Below are 19,955 nucleotides of genomic sequence, written 5' to 3'. Positions count from 1 at the left end.
TCTTAGTTCCTGAACCAAATAATCTGTATCTCTGCGGTCTGAAAAACACTGTTGCAAAGCTGCTTTTAAAGATTCCCAGTTTGTTAGTTCGGATCTATTACCTACCATAACTTCCGCCCTATCAATCAATTTCTCTTGCACACAATCAAAGATATGAGAATTCAATTCATTGTTATTGTGAATAGAATAAGTTTGAATTAATTTGTCACATTTCAAAATAAATTTATTCAAAGTATTACAATCACCATCGAAAGGTTTAATATTATTTAAACGTGATTCAAATAAATCCTAATCTACGGCTAATGTATCGTCATTACTTGTGTTAGGCATTTTTATTTTTGTTTTATTAAAAACAAACAGTGCTTAATCTATTAACTAGGTTTTCTAATTCGCTCATCAAACGATTAGAAATGTATAAAAATTTCTTTTTATCATTTAATTGAATTTATTTTATTTATTACTTTCTTTTCGATTTATTTTGTCTTATTTATTTGGTTTGGTTACTTTTCCCTAAACTAATTGTCTGCAATAGACTGAACTAAACTAAATTTTGTGCGGTTGTGTATTGCACACACTGATAACTAAATATTCCGACTGAGTCCTTAATCGGAAAGTCAGAAGGAGCGAAAGGAATTGGCACCTACCTTTTACTGTAGTCTCCAACTCTTCCCGATTCCCGGATGTCGAAATGCTGCTACTGCCACTGCTGCTGGTTGCTGGTTCGTAGAATTGCACTGAAGAGCTTGAAAACTCACGTAGCTTTCTCCCAATTTGACGAAAATGTTCGATAATCGGTCGAGACACTCCCGAAATTTAGAAAAATACTACTGCACAATCCTACCGACTGCGCCAATTAAGTAACCGAAACTCGGAGCTGCGTTTTTAAAAATTTTTATTTTCAAAAGTTACAGTGACAACATTAAGAGAATAAACAGGAATGACAATAGTGTGAGAACATTTTGCTATTATATGTAAACTAACGTGTACCAGCGAATTCGTTCGCATCGAATTAATCATTTGTAATTTGTAATGGTGATGGTAAAGCAAAGCAAGAATTTCCATTAACATACAAACTGGATAAAATTTTCTCACATTTATGTCAACATGAGAAAAAACAATATGGCGATATTATTATATAACTTAGTAATATTTGAGGGGTAGTTTCATCTCGTTGGAACTTGACTTTCGAAAAATCCGTTTGCCAAAAATAAGCTTTTTACGTCAAGCAGTTTAAGCAGAATCGTGGTTAAGAAATTATCCAACTTTTTGGAACACCCTGTATGATTTTTTAAAAAATTTCAAAATATGTAAAAAAAGCAAATAAATTATGCTTGTCCAAGCGTTTTCCCGAAAGACGAACCGTTTTTTAAATAATAAATATTGTAATATTTGAGGGGCGTTTTCACCCTCTTGGAATCTGAGATTCGAACACCCCTCCTTATCGAACTTCTACACCCCACAGTCAATCCGTTTGCCAAAAATCAGCTTTAAACATCAATCAGTTTAAGCAGCATCGTGATTACTCAATGGTCATATTTTATGAAATACCCTGTAAACTGTTAAAACTCTTAAACACGTATATTTTATTTTGTTATTTATATAAATTTATAAATAACAAAATAAAATATACGTGTTTAAGAGTTTTTCCGAAAAACTCACCGGTTTTTAAATAAAAAATATTTTAATATTTGAGGGATATTTTCAGCCCCTTAGAATTCGAGTTTCGAAAAATCCCTTCTTATCGAACCTCTACACCCTAAAGTCAATCTGTTTTCCAAAAATCAGCTTTTAACGTCAAGCGCTTTAAGCAGGATCGTGATTAATCAATGACCAGATTTTTCGAAACACTCTGTATACATTTTTAAAAAATCTTAAAATATGTAAAAACAAAATAAAATATACGTGTTTAAGCGTTTTTTCGGAAACTTGACCGTTTTTTAATAAAAAATATTGTAATATTTGAGGGGTGGTTTCACCCTCTTGGAACTGGAATTTCGTAGAATCCCTTCTTATCGAACCTCTACACCCTAGAATCAACCTGTATGCCAAAATTGAGCTTCTTACGTTGAGTGGTTTGAGCAGAATCGTGATTAATCAGTCATATATTAGTATAAGTAATGCTGATTCGGGAGAAGACGATCTTCTGCAGCTATTCTTGGCATGGCCTTCATTTGCCGGATACATAACTCTTGTCTTTTTTTGTAATGTTTTTAAAGTTTTAAAATAAAAAAATAAGATTATTTAAAAAGCTGTTTTTTTTATAAATTACCAATGTTAGCGTAATATTACCGACTTATAAATTACCGGTAATTTTACTTCACTACTTGTGAAATTGCGATGAAGGACATGGGGGGATTTTTTTTTGGCGAATTAACTCTGAAAAGTGATATACAGGGTGTTGCCAAACTTTTTTATTATACCATGCATATTTCAATACCTTTCAATATCTCAAAAACCAAAGCTTCTAAACATATTAAACCCCTACAATAAATGCCTTATTTTATGTCCAAGAATCCAAAAATAAAATAAAATACCGGGTGTTCCATAAGAAAAAATATAACGTTGGTATGGATCTTAGTTCTGACACACCCTGTATATTTCAAAATAATTTTAAATTGTGCACATTGCCTTCCCACATATACCCGTAAAATATTTTGTTTCTACATCTTTCCGTTTTCGTATAATCAACCGAGGCGAATGAGGTGCGCCACCCTGTATAGTAAAATTTCTTTTCAATTTGCCAAGCTTTCGAGAAATTTATTTTCAAAATTTAATTATATTAATAATTAATTATTATATTTAATATTTAATTAAATTTTTAGTTGATCATAATATCTTGATAATATGGTAACATAGGTTATATTAAGCGTAGTTTACACGGGCAAGTAAATTATCGCAAGTATATATGTGAAAGTACTTCTACCAAACTTGCATAATGTAAACAGTATCCGAAAGCACTCCCCCAGCAAGTCACAAAACTGGCGGAGAAGTGGTTGCGGCGAAAGGCGCTTGCAAGTGTAAACAGGTTGGGATAGTGCTCTGGCAAGTTAAAATGTATTTCCGTCTTGTTGAAAGTTTTTGGTGCAAGTGATTTTCGAAGGCGTGTTAAATAACGATATTAAAATCAAATTCTGTAAACTTTGTTAAAATAGAGATATAAAATGGAGAAACGTATGTGGTCGAAAGAAGATAGCATCACTTTGATGAATATATTTGAAGGATTCCCGGAATTGTGGCATATCCAATTTTGATATTTTATTGATTATATCCAATTTCGAAATTCGAAATTAGTTGTGTAGTAAAAAGTTAAAATCGGCTTCTGATATTCGCAGAAAATTGTTTAAATGTTTTGGGTCTTCATTTCTTAATTCTTTTAATAACATCGCGTAAGCTCCAAGACTAGGCCTTCTGGCAATCCATTCTTTAACCCATATTCTTTTTCTAGATTTTCTTGACTGTTTGCGTAAAATTGCAACAAGAAGAGCAGTGGCTGCAGCGAAAAACGGTAAAGAGAAAATATGTTTCTTTTTTTGAGATCTACCAATCCTGAAAATATTTGCACTTATTTTTGAACTGAAAATATGTTTATGTTCCCCAATGGGCTCTTTCACAAAAAATAAAAGACCCAATTCAAGGACAAAATCTGAAATAGAAGACTATTTGCAGTATATTTATCCCAAAAAAATAGTTCCAAGACATTGAATAATTTTTATATAGGCCCTCAAAATTGCTTTAATTTGAAATAATTTGAAAGTGCCAATTGATGACGTATGAAAAATACGCCCAATCACATTGCAGAACCGTGCTCGTGCGCCAGCCAACAACTGGCAACCTTGCGATTTGATTTGACCAGGGTCAGCATGGTGGCCCAGCCGCAGCCGTGTTTTCGCTTTTCAACATGCCAGGTGTGACGTATTAAAAATAAAGTGCGGATTTTTATTTTGGGCTTTTTTGTTTTTATTTGTTTTCTTAAGAACGACTTCAAATTTTTCGAAAGTGAGATAACAGAAAATTCTAGAATTAACTGCTTTATTCAATTATGCTAATTCCAAAATATAGTGAAAGGGCCCATTATACTTCAACAGATGTTTATAAATCTTTATTTATCAATTATAATTATTTTTTAAACACTTTTTTAAATGTAAAAATGTACCGTAAAAAGAAGCCAAGTACGATAATTTGAGCTACGCGGTACAGTAAAAGCATATTTGCGTCTAGCCGGACCGTACAACTTTTCAACCGAAGTTACGTTTGCCGGCCAATGCGTATTGGAACGGATTAGGAGAGAGGTGCACGGAATGAATATCGACTGGAAAATATCGCGCAAGCGCAATGCATTGCTTACATAGATATTTTTGACAGAGGCTTCTTTTCTAACAATTATTTTAGTCGTTTTAGTTTTCCGAAATCCGAATTGCGTTTCGAGAAAAGTAATCCGTTACGAGTTTGTATCGATCGATGCGTGCCGAGGTTGTTTTGTTACATTGGCAAACCATCACGGAGGAAAGTAATAGTCATGGCCGGAACAGCGATTTTTTAATAACAGGTACCAGCTGTTCCAGTTGCAAAAGATACCTGTTCCAGTTCCAAACTGTTCCAAAACGAAAATTATTACCGTGCTTGCGTCATTCTGATTCGGTTGCTATTTTTCTTTTTAAATTTATATAAAAGAATATTTTTTGCTTAAATAATGAGAACTAGTGGGATTTTTCTGTTTTCTCTAAATTTAATCTACTATCTATGTTGCTATATTACCAAGATATAATGTTTTTTAACTAAAAATTAAAAAAAAAACTATCAAATTTTCGAAATATATAAACTTTTCAAAAACATGTTTTCCCAAAAAAAACTCATAAGAATCGAAATATACAACCCCTAAAAATATGTGCACTTATTTAAGACCCACCCTGTATAAGCACTAATGAATAAATATAGATTTATAATTTTGTGATATACTTAAAAAGTAAATACTTGGAAGAGTTTATTTTTTTTAATATCTACTATATTTATAATACAAAACAATAACCGACTGTTCTTACACTGTATTTTTCAAAAAAAAACTATAATGCGATAATTATATTGCATTTGGCAACATCGCCAGCATTTTTTTTATAATACAAAATGTTCCTTACCTATTCTGTTTCTGTTTACATTAAAAAAATATAATATTTAAAAAAAATTATTATAAATTTAAAATTTATAATAAGAATTTAGTTGAGTTTTAATTAAATATTTTAAATACCGGCAACAGCCACACTTGATTTTACGCCCCTGTATCACGGCATATAAATCACACGGCAGGCCAACTCTCTTTGGCGGGAACGCTACGCGCATACCGTCGCGCACGCCGCCATTAGGGTTTCCATCAACAGAAAGTAACCAGTGTCGTAGTTTCTTTCATCGACTGCGCACACTTTCGGCTGATTCGAGTCAGTAGCGTACGGATTAATTTATTTTGTTTATTTCTTGAGTTATATTTTATAGTTGTTGTTTTATTTTTGTTTATTGTGTTATATATTTGGTTTTTCTAGTTTATTTTCGTTTCTTGTGTTATATAATTTATTTTTGTTTTTCTGAACATTTTTAAATCGTTAATTTTTGCGTGTTTTTAAAATGCCTGGGCGAAATTGTGCAGCAAAAAACTGCCCGAGTAGAGAACTAAACTGCAATAAAAGTTTCTTTCTGTTTCCTAGAGATCCGATTAGGTATGTATATACATATGTGATTAATTATTTTAACATATTTTAGTTAAAAAAACAGTAGTATACATATTAGGACATTCAGCTAAATAGAAAGATCTAATTAAAAATATACAAGTTCAGCATCTATATTAAATGTTAACAAACTTATATACAGGGTGAGTCTTAAATAAGTGCAAATGTTTTCAGGGCTGGCAGATCTCGATAAAAGAAACATATTTTCTCCTTACTTTTTCAGATAAATCCAAAATAACCGAGTTATTTAAGTTAAAAAAAATGTTTTTTTTTAAATGTTGAGTTGAGAGCCACCGGATTTTTTCTGTATTTGCATCCCTTTTAGTGCCGCAACCATAGAGTAAAGCCGTAACTATGGTAATATCAGAGATTAAGAAATTATACCGTGGGAAAATTTGCGGTGAACAGGCAGTTCTAAAAAGTTTTCGAAAAATATACAGGGAAGTTAAAAGAAAATGCACGATTTTCAATATTCTTTTTTAGCGAAAAAAAAACTCATAAACGTGTTCCTGATGAGAAATATACCACCCCTGAAAATATTTGCACTTATTCAAGACTCACCCTATATGTATATAAAATATTAGCAAGATTAAAATGTTAAATATTTAGTAAAATTTAATGTTGTATCTAGACATTCAATATTAAATTTAAAAATAATTATATTATTAATTTAAATAAAATTATAAAAATAAATAAAATGAGTATATCGAAAATAACAATAGATTAGTAACAAGTTAACAATACATTTTTAGGGCAAGAACATGGGCAATTGCATCTAATAGAGAAGACTTGATTGAAGATATAAATAAGGCCCACAAGTACAGGTTGTGTTCTGTTCACTTTGAATTTAAAATGTTTACCAATTCACTTTGTAACCGTATAAAATACAATGCGGTACCTACTTTGTTTCCTGCCATGAAAAAATAGAAGTTTCTCAAAAAATTGTGGATTTATTAATTTGTGAAATTTGAATATTAATAAAATTTGCTACGCCCATTGATGGGCATAATTTGTACGTAGCCTCTTTATATTGTTCAATAAATATTTTATTGGTATTTTTTAATTCTTGTTTGTAACTCCTGGCATGTTTTTGTTAGTTGCATGTTTTTTAATTTTAATTGTCTATTCTCTACAGTGAAATATTTAATTGATTTTTTCATTTTTACTTTTCGAGAAGTATGCGCGGTTAACGATTCATTTGTTTGGACAAAAGTAATGTAAATAAAATTCAGTTTCAGTCAATTACAGTATTTTTTTAATACGACCCTGTCGTATTTTCTGAGAAATTTTTTAATACGTTTTAATCCGGCCCTGACTAGGAAACCATAATGGCGCCGACAAGGTCAAATTTTATAGAAATTTTAAACAATGGAATCTGAGTAGAGTTGGCGTGCCGATTGTTTTATGTGCCGTGCCTGTATCCCGATAACAGATAACACCTGAACGGTCGCGTCCGCTAGACTTGGCTAGACTAGCGAAACCGATATACCACCTCGATTATCAACTCAAACCATTTCTTTTTACTTAACTGTTTCAAACAGTTCCAAGTTCCTAACTGTTCCAAGCCCTAAACTGTTCCAGGTCACAAACTGTTCCAAGTCTCAAACAGTTCCAAGTCCCTAACTGTTCCAAGCGCTAAACTGTTCCAAGCCCTAAACTGTTCCAGGTCGCAAACTGTTCTAAGTCTCAAACTGTTCCAAGTCCCACTGTTTAGGTTGCGAGCTTAGGGCTTGGAACAGTTTAGTGCTTGGAACAGTTAGGGACTTGGAACTGTTTGGGATTTGGAACAGTTAAGTAAAAAAACTAGTTTCAGTTGAGAAACGAGGTAGTATATCGCTTGGTAAAGGTGTGGATCCGGTGGCTGACCTTGAAGCCCATATTTCCTGCATTTGATCATCGATGCTACGCAAGCGCACATTGTCAATGTTGCCAAATTGCAGTTTATTTTCGAATTATTTGCAGTTGAAAATTTTTTTTGAGTGTTAATCAATAATAATACAAATTCTATAATTAATTTTATAATTTCAGATTTATCTTGATATCCAAAATTAAGGAATGATATATAAAATTGAATATATAAAATAAAAAAAGCATTAACATTTATTTATATATTTACATTAGTTTTATGTATTAGTTTATGTTTTATCCTTTTCTCTTTAGAAGGGAGATGGTTTGTGTCGTAGAATACATTACAGTATTTAATATCGTGTACTTTGATATTCTTTTCTTAATTTACTGTAATTTCTTGTTTCCTATAATGCCAAATCTTGACAATATGGTGAAGGTTTAGTTTTGATCTTATTAGTTTTATACCTGTGTTTATACAAGACCAAATTAAGACTTAAGTTAGTTTGTGATTTATATTAAGATCTTTCTTATAATATTTGTTATGTCTTAATCTTAATACTATATTATGCTTTGTCTGAAAAATAAATGTTAAAATATCTTAATTTTGCATATCCTATTCCATCCTTCCATTAGGAAAAATATGGTTTATAAATCATATATGCTGAGAAAATCACATAAATTAGGTGTAAGAATAGAGAAATCTTAAGGTAGCAGAAAAATTAATGTAATATATGTATAAGCAGAATTAAACAAGGTAACTGTTAATGTTGCTGAAGCTGATTCTACAATTTTAATTACGGAGGCTAAAAAGCCTTTTAAGGCCTGTGTAGTTTTGATGGAATGTTAAAAAAACTATTATGAACATGACATGGAGCTACAGCATTTAAAAATTAAAAAAAAAGAAAAAACTTGGAAATCCCTTTTAATTTCCCGAATTTTTAATAAAGCCCTTTTTAAACGTAGCATAATAATCTAGGGCAATTAGATTAATTATAGGAATCTAGAGTTTTATTTCTATTTAATTTGATTGACTATGGAAATACATAATAAGCGTTCACGTGTTGGGCGAAATATTAAAATAATAATATAAATAATATACCGCGTACTATGATTGAAAAAAAATAGCGTCAGCAATGACTATGAAATGAAGATCGCTGTCATTTTATATGGGAAATGTCCTCAATCGTGATTTCCCAGCCAACTGGAGCCGTTTTTTCAATCATACGGTATATATTGACAAAAAAAACACTGAAAAGGACATATTTGCTTTCTACTGAAAATAATTCCAAAATAACTTGCAATCTGGCAACATCGAAGATATGCACATGCGTAGTGTCTGTGACTATATGCAGCAAAAACTCGTTTCAAGGTCAGCCACCGGATCCACACCATTAGTGTGCGAACACAGTGCAAGCAGGTTTGCCGCTTACTGGTAGTCAGCGCCAATCTGGGCACCTATTCTTGACATCGTTCGCAACTTTGCGTATACGCATCACGTGTATTGTCATAAACAGGGTATCCCAGAAATAAGTGCAAGTATTTTAAAGGGTGGTAGATCTCGATAAAAGAAACATATTTTCTCTGTATCGTGTTTCAAATAAGTCCAAAATAACGGAGTTATTTTATTTTAAAAATTTCAAAAAAAAAATGATTTTTTGCTAAAATTTTGAGAACCACTGGATCTTTTCTGGATTTTCTTTCTTGTAACTTTAATCTACTACCTATGTTGCCATATTATCAAGAAATTATTTTTTTTAATAAAAACTAAAAAATTCCAAAAAATTTTCAAAAATTCCGAATTTTCTAAAAAAAATTATTCAGACAAAAACCTCATAGGCGTGTTTCTGGGGTTGAACTATACTACCAGTTAAGTTAAAATACTTGCACTTATTTCTGGGACACCCTGTATATGGGTACATCGTAGCGCCGCGCCGCGCCGCCTCGTGCTTATAACCTTGAAGAATTAAAGCGTGTTATCAAATCGGCTAGTTCACAGTGAAAGCAGGCAGGCACCGTCAACCAGCGTTCATCGGCGTTCTCGCTTTTACCGGAACGAAAATTTATTTATTTCTGCTTTTGGACGCGCCGACGGCGCACAGAGGGTATTAAGAACTAAAAGTTGGCCAAAATTATGTTTTATGCTTTTTTGCTAGTAATATTAATTATTAATTAGAGGAGAGGTTGCTAATATGGAACCCCATTTTGTTTTTCCTACACAATATTTTTTCCTCTACTCTGAAACCCTTTCCACCGATCAAATAGGGTCATTCTGTGCAAAACCATGCAATTGGATGAGGATGCTAGAACATGGCTAGAACAAGAAAGTAATTTGTATATTATAGACGATATTTGAGCGAGGATGGGTGTTATAGGGTAAATACTATTTCTTTTAAGAATCTATTTAAATCAATGTTTTTTTTGGCAGTGGCAAATATTGGCAAGATTTTTGTACATATTCCAAAGCTGGAGACTTTAAGCATTGAACGGATACTAATTTCCATGCGGAATATTGCCGAATAGTCTTACACCTTATAAAAATGCCTCTGATTTTTTAAATATAAAAAATTATAAAGAAATAGAATAGAAGGAAACGTTTCAAAATAAAAATATGGCATAAAACAGGACTTGCCAGCTGGCTCTGTATCCATGATGACAGTTATTATAAACAATTTGCAAAAAAGCACTACAAACAATTCCACTATTTTATAATCTTAGAAATATTCAGAATACACTCAAGATAATTCATACTTATAATTGAAATATATTATTTATTTGATAGTCAACTAACAACTTAAAAAACTAATAAACGCGCTTACATTTAGTATTTATAGATTTGTATTCAGTTAAGATAAAAAATGAAAATAAAAATATTTCACTTTTGGCCAGGTTTATAGACCAAATACCCCTATGTGCGGGAGCGGCGTTTGGATATGGTTAGGTTAGTTAATCAGGTAAATTTCCTCTTAATTAACTACTTCCGAACCCTGTTCGCATCTCCGAAAAAGCCATATAACAATACACGGCATATACGCAAAGTTACGCATCACGTGTATTGTTATATGGCTTTTTCGGAGATGCGAGATGTGAGCGATATGTGGTCAAGAATAGGTCCCCAGAGACGGCGCTGGTTGCCGGAAAGCAGAAACCTGCCTCCACTATGTTCGTACCCTTTGGATATGGTTAGGTTAGGTTAGGTTAGGTTAGTTAATCAGGTAAATTTCCTCTTAATTAACTACTTCCGAACCCTGCTCGCATCTCCGAAAAAGCCATATAACAATACACGGCATATACGCAAAGTTACGCATCACCTGTATTGTTATATGGCTTTTTCGGAGATGCGAGATGTGAGCGATATGTGGTCAAGAATAGGTCCCCAGAGACGGCGCTGGTTGCCGGAAAGCAGAAACCTGCCTCCACTATGTTCGTACCCTTACCTATCGCTTTAGCGACGCGGTCGCTTGGCGTTATTCGAGATTGAGTGCACTAATATAGTGCATAGACGTAAAAAAAACAAGGGTGACGGTATTCGCAGCGTTGCCGATATTTGATATATTTAATTAAAATTCAACTAAATTTTTATTATAAATTTTAAATAGGAAATCAATATTTAAAAATACAGAAAGAAATGAATATCTAACATTTACTATTTTATGTATGTAAAATAGTAAAATACATATATAAAATAAAAAAAATACATTCCTAGATAATAAAAACAAGCGGTTCCTTTATCCGTATGTATACATTTTTTACGCAGAGTTTTTTTTAATGTAAACGGAATAGGCGAAGAGAGTTTCAAATGCCAAATGCAATATAATATATAATAATCTAATTTTGAAAAATACACTATTAAGAATCTAGTATCACAAATCAGTATGGCAACTTTAAAATCGATCATGGGCTTACCCAGATTTTATTTTTTTATTTCGGAAAAGCAGCTGAAAAATATGTTTTAAAATTTTCCCATGTATCGTGAGCGGGTTTCCATGCCATAAAACATCGTTAGCAGATTTAAGTAAAAAGGGGTAATTCTACTTACGGTTTTCCGATCAGACCAATCAAATTCAGTTTTTTACCAATCTACTTTTACAAACCAGCAAACCACTCGTACAGGCACAGTTTCCAATGCCGTTGAAGATCGGCACAGATTCGCTAGCAGCACGCTCAGCCATTGTTAATTTAATTAGCACAAAGTCACATAAAATCCAAAGGCACACGAAAAGCACCCGGGTCTATTACCCCACACCTGATGTTAGATTTTTCGCGTGGAAGTACCAAAATAAGGAGGCACCAGTTTCAGGTCTGTAACCTGACTGACCCAGACTCCTTTTCCCACCAAAAACATGCCTTCCTCATCAATACTCGTGAACGTCGCCAGACGGACCTAATCACTTTTTATAAACAATAATACATTGTATCAATTTCAAACCATGCCGCATTTACCTACTTAAAAATGGTCTCGTGATAAATAAATCTAACAATATTATATTACGTACAACTCTGATTACAATCATATAATACCTTAACTTCACAATCTCCATTATCCTTCTTACCTTAATTTTTGATATCAAGATAAATCAGAGATTATAGAATTTGTATTATTACTGATTTCTCAATACTCAAAAAACATTTGTTTTCAACTACGAATAATTCGAAAATAAACTGCAATTTGGCAACATTGACGATGTGCGCGATCCACACATTTACCAAAAAATTATTAGATATATAAAATACGTAAAACCGTTTATTAACACATTTAAAATTAAAACTGAATAAGAGCCTTGTTTATTATTAAGAGTCGCCCCAAACTGAATCAGAAACACCCACAAACCGAGACATACTTGTGAAAATTAAAAATACTATGATAATGTTAAAATAGAATTATTCGGCTTTTTGCATACTTATGATGATTTCGATATAGAATATGCATGGGCGCCGGAAGAATGAAGTTTAGGGGGGGGGGGGCAAGGTAAAAATGAATAAAAAATTGAAACACATTTTTTATTATTTTACAGGTAACACCTAAAAATATCGGTAATTATTGGGAAAACTGGAAATCGTCCAATTTTCACCAAAATTGGTATACACACTATTTTGAGGTCGTAGATTACGAATCTGAACTTTTTTCTTGGCGGTCTCTTACCGTTTTTCAGAAAAACGGAAAATTATTTCAACATTGAATTTTTCTTTATTTCGGCCCCATAAAGTAATAATTTCACTACATTTCCGTTATATTATAGTTTATCTAAAAGCTGCACTTGATTGGGGATAGAAAAATGTCCAAAATTTTACTGAAAAACACTTTTCTTAACAAAATAACAAAGAAAATTGAGACCAGACGGAAGTTTGACATTTGATATATCCTTCTTTCTCTCTCCTATGTAATGAGAGAGACAAATATATTCTAAACCTAATCTAGAAATTTGAAAATTTACAACGTTGCCATATCTTCTATTTTTCGGGTGATTGGGGATTTTAAATAAATTTCCTATTATGAGATCGACAAATAATTAAATATACCTACCTACCTATATCCACAAAGTTACGCGGAAGAGTTTTGACTGCATTGGTTTCAACTTGTATGCGGAGGGGGTTAATCTTTTTTTTTTGTTATATTATATTATTTATAACCATGAAGTTGCACGAATGAGTTTTGATTGCATTGGTTACAACTTCCATGTGGAGGGTGTTAATCTTTTGTTGTTATATTATATCAAAAAAAGATTAACCCCCTCCGTAAAGAAGTTATATAAAGACTATTTATAACCACGAAGTTGCACGAAAGGGTTTTGATTGCATTGGTTTTAACTTCTTTGCGGAGGGGGTTAATCTTTTTATGATATAATATAACAACAAAAGATTAACACCCTCCGCATGGAAGTTGTAAGCAATGCAATCAAATCTCTTTCGTGCAACTTCGTGGTTATAAATAGTCAGTTCTCGTTGGTAAAATAGCAATTATGGGAAGGAGCCGTTCTTCTGGCGACCGGCTTTCGTAATCCCAGAATGAGCGAAAAAATCACCCTAAATTTAGGTTTAGCATTGGCAACGTTGCTTTAAATGCCAGAAACACATAACCCAACATTTTCAGATTGTTTCAAATTTATTTTAGCAAATTTTCCTCTATTATGCATAGAATTGGTTAAAAAAGTAACAGAAAATAGCAATAACATCATTGTTTATTGAATACCTAACAAAATATGTGCTAGAAAACCTTAAAAATATGAGAAATTAAGAAAAATTCGATGTTGAAATAATTTTCCGTTTTTCTGAAAAACGGTAAGAGACCGCCAAGAAAAAAGACAAGACCTTCAGATTCGTAATCTACGACCTCAAAATAAGGTATACCAATTTTGGTGAAAATCTGACGATTTCCAGTTTTCCCAATAATTACCAAAATTTCATAATAATGATTATTTTTTTACAGATGGATGTAAAAAGATAGCTTTTATTTTTATTGTTTCAGTGATCCAGGGGGGGGGCAAATGCCCCCTCCTGCCCCCCCTGTCCGCCGCCCATGAGAATATGTACTGGTAAATTATGTGACTATGATATATCAGTTGGTTGGAAAGAAACTAAAATCAAAGAATATTCTATGTTACCTAAAATATAAAAATATGGGAATCACCGACAAAAATCTGACATCTAATATCAAAGTGATAAACAGACATCGGCGCATGCGTAGGTAACGAGTCATAGTAGCGAGCACTTACACTTAATTTTTCAATTCATTGCTGCCACTGTAAACAAATATTCAAGCAAAACTAAAGTGTTTCCTCTTATTCTTACAAATATATAAATTGTACAAAACCTGTAAAACTGTATAAATAAAATTGACCTTCAATTTGAAAAAAAAAAGATCGATTATAAGACAAATAACACCCGAGAGCAAATTGTTACGATGTCACCAAACAGTGCCGCGGCACGATTTCGATGGTTAGACTTTGGTATGAGTTTTTTTATTTATAGATTGCACGCGAAATACCCGATCGACTTTGTAGAACTCATGCGCATGCGCGGAAGCACAGGAGCAAAAGTGGAGTGCGGCTCCCTAGCTGCTAGTACTGGATTATACAAAAAGATCGTTTGATAAAAATCGATCGATTTTAATCGATATTTTGGGTAAAAAGATCGATCTTCAATTAAAATTGATTCGAATCATAGAGTTAAAAATTAAAAAAGGTCGAATCGTACATTCCTACCCAGCGCCCATCACAGCACTGCTCCGGACATTTTGTGGGAAAATCACTTATCTCATTCCGCGAAATAGCGGTAGCTTACTAAAATGCCGTTAATAGGTATGACGTCGTTGATGTGACGCACTTGACGGCTTTATGAAATGTAGGAATTTTATAAGGACTAACCAACGCTATTCACCCCACCAAATAACCAACTTAAGCAACGCAACTAACCTAGACACTGATAAAAAAAATTAAAAAAACAAATATAAATTAGTAAAAACCAACCAACCCCACCAAATAACCAACTAACCAATGAATTAACACCCTCCAAATAACCACGCTAACCAACCCGCCAAATAACTAAACCAATCCAACCAAAAAGAGTGAAACCGATGCAATAAGATCACGCTATAAGCAAAAAAAAAATATAAAAAAGTCTTGGTCGGCGTGAGATTTGAACCCCTGGACCATTCGCTCACGAAGCGATAGCCTCAGCCACGGCGCCACAGGCGCAGGCGGCGCTCTTGCAAAATGCTTATGGCTAGGCATTAAGCCCCGTTCTCAGAACTGCGACTGTCGCCAGCGACTCGACAAAAGAACCAATCAGATTTGTACAAAATTCAAACAGCTGTCAATTTTAAATTTAGTACAGCTCCCATTGGTCGTTTGAAGTGTCAATCAGTGTCGCTGTCGACACGACGCAGTTCTGAGAACGGGGCTTTACTTTCCGCCGACATAGTAGGCTACCGTTTAATGGCTGTTTAAGTACATCGAACTTTAAACGCTATAGTATTTCGATCTAAAATGATTTGAATAAGATAGGGTAGCACAATTCCAATCGATTTTAATCGAAGATCGATCTTTTTGCCCAAAATATCGATTAAAATCGATCGATTTTAATAAAACGATCTTTTGGTAGAATCGATCTTTTTTCAAAACCGAAGATCGATTTTATTTATACATTTTTACAGGTTTATTTATTTGTTAGAATCTTTGTTAGAATAAAAAAAAACACTTTAGTTTTGCTTGAATATTTGTTTACAGTGCATCTCTAATAAAACGCCATCTAGCAATGAATTGAAAAATTAAGTGCAAGTGCTCGCTACCGCATGCACCGATGTCTGTTTATCACTTTGATATTAGATGTCAGATTTTTGTCGGTGATTCCCATACTTTATATTTTAGATAACAGAATATTTTTTGATTTTAGCTTCTTTCGATCCGACTGATATATCAAAATTACAGAATTTACCGGTACATATTCTCTGTCAAAATCATCATAAGCATGCAAAAAGCCGAATAATTCTATTTTAACATTGTCATAGTATTTTTAGTTTTTACAAGTATGTCTCGGTTTAAGGGTGTTTCTGATTCAGTTTGGGATGACTCTTATTCAGTTTCAATTTTAAATGTGTTAATAAACGGTTTTACGATTTTTATGTATCTAATTTTTTCATGATTATATCGTATTTTTATTATATCAGTACACCAATACATTCAGAATCGAATATCGATATTTAATAAGATCGATCTTTTGTTACCGATTTTTTTCTGGATCGATCTTGTTATGTTCGATCTTGAATCGATTCAAAATATCGATTTATTTTATTTTTGGGACATCCCTAGAATAAGATGGACACCACATCATAAAAATGGGCGTAGCAGTGCCTTCTATTAAAAGATCAGCCTCCGGGCGAGATTTATGACGTCACGCTAGTTAGATATAACGGATTAATAAATATGTTGTAGAATACATGGAAAACATAATTATTCCTCAGATTTTTGGTTTGTATTTTAAAAATGATATAGTTTCAATGAAATATACATAATATACAGCTAATAACTACAACATATATACCTATTTATAGTAATAAATACTTTGGCAAATAAACTATGAACCATACAAATGCAGCAAATGTTTTACAATGTACAAATAATGTATAGGTACATAAGATAATGGGTAAAATGTAAATATATTTTAAATTTTGGGGTTTGAAAATCGATCTAATTTAACAAAAAACATTTAATATCTACTAATAGTGATGTATTATTATTTGCATTCACAAAATTTATATGTATATTTTGCAAGTATCAATGTTCGAAAAATTATATTTACAAATAATACAATATTATCTAAAAAAAGGCGTCTGCGATGGCTATGAAATGAAGATCGCTGGCATTTTATATGTTAAATTATTTTAAAATTTTGATTTTCTTGGGATTTTAGGTTCGGGAAAAACGCTGATTAAGTTTTCATTTGTTTTCATTATTTTTATTTGGTTTAAAAAAAACGTTTCGCTAACTATAGTTTTTCACAGTGTTGTGTCATATGAGAGAAATAGTGAATATAATCCAAAAAATTACATATACAATATAATTCACACCTCATAATGTTTACTGCAATTAATAAACTAATATAAACTTATCAAAAGTTGACCACATATTTTTTAAAATTATTATTCTTAACACTAAAATTATCTACATTGACTATGGAGTACGCAGTAAACATTATGTGCGTGGTGTGAATATTTTATATGCAATTTTTTGGATTATATTCGACACTATTTTGTTCATATGACACAACACTGATGGAGGCTATAATGTTAGCCGAACCGTTTTTTTTTAAACCAAATAAAAATAATGAAAAACCAAATGAAAAATCAATCAGCGTTTTTCCCGAACCTAAATTCCAAAAAAATCAAAAATTTAGAATATTTAGAATCAAGGTTCAAGAATATCAAATTTTCCAAGATTGTAAAATTCTAGTTAATTATTTTATGTGTACAGTTATTTAGGGAATGTCATCGATGTTCATTTCCAAGCCAACTAGACGCCGATTTTTTTTCGATGATACGGTATAATTCTTACGTAAAATGTAAATAACATTAGACCAATTAAAACAAAGAAATATGAATTTCTTAGTATTTTTAGTAACACCTTTATTCTTAAAACTTAATTATGTATTATGCAAATATACCAATTTTATTGTTATTTTATTCATATTGTATTCAGCCATCACTTAAATATTTGATATTAATTTGGTATTATAAATAATCAATACTATTCATTAAAAATTACTGAACAAATATATGTTATGCTTAACATACATTATATATTATCAAACAAAAACACATTCTTCTTTTAAACTGTATCAGTCTTGTCTTTACAAAAATCTTTTTTAAAATTTGAACTCAAAATAATAATCTTTTTCATGATCTCTAATACACATATTCTTTATTTTTCCCTAGATCATAATACCTACTTACGTGTTTGAATCTATCGAAGCTGAACCAGCAACACTTGGAGTGAAGATTCCACAATATGAATAAAATAAACATAATTGTCCAGTTTTCATTAATACCATCATGGGAGAATATTATTTTTAAATTTATTAAAAATATTTTCAATAAAATTCTCTTGATTTATAACTCGTACTCCACTTTTCTTGCTCTTCCGGACACTTTAGGCTGCCTAGTATAATAACTATCCTTAGTAACTATCCTTTCCACCAGGAACACAACAAAGATGAGGCATAGCACCAAAAACACACTCCACTTAAGCTTTATTGATGAATTGTTAGAGTCTTAAAAAACACACACAAAAATCACGATAAGTAAAAAATGTATGGGCACTTTTAGGTTAAATCACTTACACAACATGTAATTTTTAAAATTTCTATTTTTTTATGCGAAACCGAGAGTGACCATATATCTGGTAGTAGTTTATGTCACTTCAACACCAAAATAATTCGTTTTTTGCACTACAATAATAAATAATACCAAAAATCAAAGAGTTAAAACCAAAAATCAACCGACAAAATATGAAACGGAATCTAACCCAATATCTAAGTATGTACAGCTGATGAAGCAAACAAAAGTCCGCCCGTAGGCTGATCTTTTAATAGAAGGCACTGGGCGTAGTTCGAAGGCTCTCATATTGCTAACTTGACATATTATTCTTTTTACATACGTATTACATCAGAAAATAAATTACATTAATTTAAGAAGTTTTATTAACAACGATTCTCTACATAAAAAAAACGGTAAATCGGTGTTATATGGTACGAGCCTACCGGAAATTTCCCGATATCCTGGTGGATTCATCTAACTCCGCTCATCAAAGCAATTGATAACTTGAAAGATTAGGCAATATATTTAGTACCTAAATCGTATCTTTAGTGATATTTTGCACTTTACATCTCTAGCTTAGAAAATAATGTATCCAGAAAATCCGTATTAGCCTAACAATATTATTAAAATAATAAAACCTTTTTTTTTGATATTATCAGGATAAACTGCCTTGAAAAAATTGACTTACCGGTGGTGAAATATGAGGAAAATTACTGCACACAACACTCAACGTTGGAGATTTTCTTACAGGATTATTTAGTAAGGTGTTCAGGGTTCGGGCGTTGGTCTGGGTACCTAATCCACATCCACAGGGGTAATCACAAAGACAAATCACAGCGAGGCATTATCGGAAATCGGAACGACACAAAAAGACAGAAAACAAGAGAAGCAGTGTCGCCAACTATAGATAACAGACCCACAGAAAAGACCTAACCTTCCGACTAGGGATGTTCGATTTAAATCGATTCTTCAGAAAATCGATCTTTTGACATGCGATTCCCGATTATTTGAATCGATTAATCCAAAACCGATTTTTTATAGAATTGATTCATTTAGACCGAGATCGAATCGTCCTGCAACCACCAAATTTTATGCTCAATTTCAGAGAATATCATTAATTACTAATAATTACGTAATAAAAAGAAATTAATTGGTAAAGGTGTGGATCCGGTGGCTGACCTTGAAGCCCATATTTGCTGCATTTGATCGTCGATACTACGCAAGCGCACATCGTCGATGTTGCCAAATTGCAGTTTATTTTCGAATTATTTGCAGTTGAAAAATTTTTTTTCAGTGTTAATACCTAATACAAATTCTATAATTAATTTTATAATTTCAGATTTATCTTGATATCCAAAATTAAGGTAAGAAGGATAATAAAGATTGTGAAATGAAAGTATTATGAATTAATAAAATTGTAATAATGATAACATTTATTTATATATTTACATTAGAATTAAAAATTATCATTTACGGATTTTTTCTTAATGGTTTTAAACTAACTTATTAGAATTATTTTATTTCTTTCAAGTTATTTAATTTCTAGTTATTTACAGGTAACAATAGTTTTGATTATATGTATTTGA

At 32.0% G+C, this 19,955-nt stretch overlaps 1 protein-coding gene across 3 annotated transcripts in view; it reads right to left on the bottom strand.

The window, feature by feature from the left end:
- Positions 1–19,262, bottom strand: part of LOC115888622 (NFX1-type zinc finger-containing protein 1-like) — a 128,205-nt gene extending 108,943 nt beyond the window's left edge. For 2 of the 3 annotated variants that reach the window (XM_030908387.1, XM_030908389.1), the window contains exon 1: positions 19,058–19,262. The gene's annotated coding sequence lies outside the window, so the exon portion shown is untranslated. Of the gene's footprint in view, positions 1–11,598; positions 11,618–19,057 lie in introns of those variants that run through there. The other variant, XM_030908388.1, reaches the window with a different exon arrangement.
- Between the last annotated feature and the right edge of the window lie 693 nt (positions 19,263–19,955).

The sequence above is a fragment of the Sitophilus oryzae genome, unplaced genomic scaffold (assembly GCF_002938485.1).
Source record: "Sitophilus oryzae breed Bouriz unplaced genomic scaffold, Soryzae_2.0 scaffold_803_pilon_pilon, whole genome shotgun sequence".
NCBI classification, from domain to species: domain Eukaryota; kingdom Metazoa; phylum Arthropoda; class Insecta; order Coleoptera; family Curculionidae; genus Sitophilus; species Sitophilus oryzae.
This window is presented reverse-complemented; position numbering and strand designations above follow the sequence as displayed.